The sequence below is a fragment of the Arachis ipaensis genome, chromosome B4 (assembly GCF_059453495.1).
Source record: "Arachis ipaensis isolate K30076 ecotype BB chromosome B4, ASM5945349v1, whole genome shotgun sequence".
Taxonomy (NCBI): Eukaryota; Viridiplantae; Streptophyta; class Magnoliopsida; order Fabales; family Fabaceae; genus Arachis; species Arachis ipaensis.
Genome location: NC_142439.1, coordinates 141,668,063 through 141,672,312, shown reverse-complemented (window position 1 = coordinate 141,672,312; position 4,250 = coordinate 141,668,063). Strand labels below are relative to the sequence as shown.

Here is a 4,250-nt window from a genome sequence, read left to right as displayed (position 1 = left end):
CAATAGCATCTAAGAATTTCTCCTTCATTATTACAAGCTTACTTGTATAGTTTATGTTATTAGTATCTATGTCATTATTACAAATTCTACATCTATCAAGAATAAAGTCTATAAAATTTATAAGTGTGAAGCATCTCTTGGAGTTGAAAAAAGTAAAAGGATGAATTATTTCAAAAAAAAAAAAAAAAAAGAATAAATAATAGACCTCAAAGCATCTTGTACCATCTTCCTAAAGAATTAGGATGAGGGTTTTTAGGTTTCAAACGTGGCAGACTTGTTGATCCCATAAATCGTGTCTCACATTGTAAAATTTTTATGGACCTATAACACCATTATTTCAATTGAAAAATTTGTTTGACCATTTTTTCTTGTCTTCACTAAAATAAACGGCAATGCAATTTAACACTCTCATGAGTATGATTTATCATCACTATCGGAATTAGAAAAAATCGACTATGCTACATGTACACTAAAATCAGCCACTAAAGTTAGCTACCAATATAAAATACATGTTAAAATATAAATACATATTAAAAATAAATTAAACTACACATGTATTTATACACAAATATATTGGTAGTTAATTTTAGTGGCTGATTTTAGTGTACAAATAGCATTTTTGAGGAAAAATACATATCCATATCACTTTTGCAAGTGCGTTACTTAGAACACCAATAGCAAGGAAGTTTGTTGAGGTAAAGAAAGATGAAGATAAGGTTTGAAAGGTACCTTGTCCCCTGTGACTTGTGAGCGATGACTATATATAAGTAGAGAAGTCATGAAGTTGCATGTACAGTTAAGTATGAACGACGACGTCAAATGCAAAGTTGTTAGCAAAGTGAAATAGTAGTGGAAAAAAGATGGTTGTTAGAGTCTCCACCCAGTATACACTCCATTTTAGAGAACGCGGACACTTTATACTTGCCTATGAAACCTATTTAACTTTGAAACCTATTTCAATTCAACTGATAATAATGGGGTTCTTGTGTTCTCTTGCTTTCTCCATACAGTTTCTTCTCCTCTTCTCATCCTCCATGTTCACAAACTGTTTAACTTTGAATGATTCAACTACTACTCATCATCATGAATGCCATCAACATGAAAGCAATGCCTTGCTCAGCTTTAAACAAAGCTTCTTCATAAGTAAGTATGCTTCCTACAATCCTTTCAGTTATCCTAAAACTCTTTCTTGGAATCCGTCCACAGATATGGTTCCATGGATCCCAATATTACCCTTTTCTCACTTGTGCATCTTCAAAGCCTTGATCTTTCAGACAATCACTTCAATCACTCGCAAATTCCAGCCAGGATAGGTGACTTGTCACAACTGAGGCATTTGAATGTTTCTCACTTTGGTGAAACCACATTTTCGGGTGAAGTCCCAACTCAAATTTCCCATTTGTCCAACTTGTTATCCCTTGATTTTCGCAGCTATATTGTGGCACCCCTTGATAATTTATTGATCAACCATTTACAACTCAAGGTATCCACTCTAAAAAGCTTAATTCAAAACTCAACAAGACTGGAACAACTTCGTCTTAATTTTGTCACCATTTCATCATCATTACCTCACACACTCACAAACCTTACATCTCTGCAAACACTCTCTTTTCGCCAATGTGAACTATATGGTGAGTTTCCTATTGGAATATTCTCTCTTGTAAACTTAACATCTTTGAATTTTGCAAGAAACCAAAATTTGCAGGGCACATTACCTGCATCCATTGGAAACCTGACCAATTTAGCTTACTTGGCTCTTGGAGGTAATAGCTTTCATGGTGAAATCCCGCAGTCTCTTTTTAGACTCGAAAATCTTGTAGCTTTAGATCTAACTTCTAATTTTTTCAAAGGCCGCCTAGCACTTGACATGTTTTTGAAGCTAAGGATGCTTAAGGATCTTGACTTGTCTCTCAACAAATTGACTTTGTTCTCACAAAATAGGACTGTCAATGTGACAAACCTTCCTCCAATTCAGTGGTTAGAATTGAGTAGGTGCAATTTAAATGGAGAAATTCCAACTTGGATAATGAACTTGACCACTTTAAATCTCTTGAATCTTCATAACAATAATCTTCAAGGTGAAATTCCATATTTCCTCTTCAAGTTAGAGAATCTTACAGGTCTTGATCTAGGTGCTAATATGTTGGAAGGACAGATTGAGCTTGGCATGCTTTCCCAGCTCCAAAAGCTTACTTATCTTGGTTTAGGCGGAGGCAACAAATTGTCTTTTGTTGAAGGGAAGAACACTACCAACGTAACATTTCCTCCTCAAATTCAATCATTGGAATTAGGGTCATGCAACTTAGTTCATTTTCCCAATTTTATACCGCACTTGCAAGAGTTGACTGATCTTTTCATACCACTGAATAGCATAAAGACTATACCGAGTTGGATATGGAATAAAACAAACTCTTCAGAGTTTGGAAATTTCCAACAACCTGTTAATAGGAGAAATATCCCCCTTGATATGCAATCTACAATCCCTTATATATCTTGATTTATTTTCCAACTACTTAGTTGGCATGATTCCATCATGTTTGGGAAGCTTTAGTCAATCTCTTCAATATTTGTCGCTTGCAGGAAACAAACTGACCGGCAATATTCCTCAAACTTATGTGAAACGAAATGCCCTTCACTGGATTGATTTTAGTTCTAACAAGTTGTATGGTCAATTACCAAGAGCACTTGTCAATTGCAGAATGCTAGAGTTTCTTGATGTGAGACATAACCATTTCAATGACTCATTTCCTTTCTGGTTAGGATCTCTTCCCCAGTTAAAGGTTGTTTCTTTACGTGATAATCAATTTCACGGAGCTATAATGTGTCCATTGAAATACACATTTCCCCAACTTCGAATCATTGATCTCTCTCAAAATGGTTTCTCAACAAAATTAACATCGGAAATAATCATGTGCTTCAAATCGATGATCATATCCAACAAAAGACAACTGGATTTCAAGAACGTGATTTTTAGTAAGAATATGTTGATAGATATTGATTTGTCTTCATTTTCATTGTCCAACAAAGGAGTTATAATGGATTATCTTGGGGGTCAATACCTTCATCACATGGTAGCCATTGATCTTTCAAGTAACAAAATTTATGGTGAGATTCCGGATTTCATGGGAAGTTTGAATAGCCTTGTCGTACTCAATTTGTCCAATAACATGTTTACTGGCAGCATCCCATCTTCCTTCGGAAAGCTTTCAAGTCTTGAAGTGTTGGACCTTTCTCTCAATAGCCTGTCAGGAAATATTCCTCAACAACTCACAGAACTAACCTTCTTGGATTTTTTCAATGTGTTTTTCAACAATCTCTCAGGTCCAATCCCAGAAAATGGACAACTTTCCACATTTGATAATAATTCATTTGAGGGAAACAAGGATTTGTGCGGGATTCAATTGATGAAGAAATGTGAAGATCATCCTAAGCCTCCATTGCAAAAACCTGATGGTGATCAAGATTCTGAGTCAGGATCTTTCTTTGAATTGTATTGGATGGTAATTCTAATTGGATATGGGGGTGGCCTTGTTGCTGGGTTAGCACTGGGAAATGCTTTCGCTGTAGATGTTTTTAGGTTGCTGCAAAAGATCTTTTAAGTCACAAGTCTAGGTGTTGGTCTTTTCATGTGTGTAATTATTGTGCTTGCATTTAAAATTATTGTGTTTCTCTTATGTAAGAGTCAGCTATATGTAAACCCAAATAAAATTAGGCAAGGTAAAAAGATAAATATAATATGTTATATATCTATTTTGTTTCCTTTTTTTTTTAATAAGAAAAGTCATACTTTGTATTCTATGATATAAAAAAGATTATAAGGTGATCAATTGAGCCAACAATAATAACAAAAATCAGGTTTTTCAATAAACTAAAATTACATTCGACATCGAAATCCTAAATGTGTGAGAAGGAAAAAAAATATTTAGAAATATAGAAAACAAAAATCTTTTTATAAAAAATGTTGCTAACGAAAACAGGAAATTTCTTATGCTTTTCTTTTTTTTTTTTTTCAAGATTAAAAGTCAACAACACCATAGAAGAAAGAAGAAGCAATAATGATCAATCTCTCTTTTTTATAGTAAGAGAACTAATTTTTTTCATAGAAATTGAAGGATAATAGAAAATAAAATTACAACACCCCCTGTAAATAGGGACAATAACCTTGTAGAGAACATAGAAGTTTCGGGTATTATTTAGTGTATAAATACTAAATAGAATTAAAGATATGTGTATGGACCAATAAGGCATAT

At 33.8% G+C, this 4,250-nt stretch overlaps 1 pseudogene; it reads left to right on the top strand.

Moving 5' to 3' along the window:
• The first annotated feature begins 825 nt into the window (after positions 1–825).
• Positions 826–3,748, top strand: LOC148569478 (receptor like protein 27-like; annotated as a pseudogene).
• Positions 3,749–4,250: the final 502 nt, after the last annotated feature.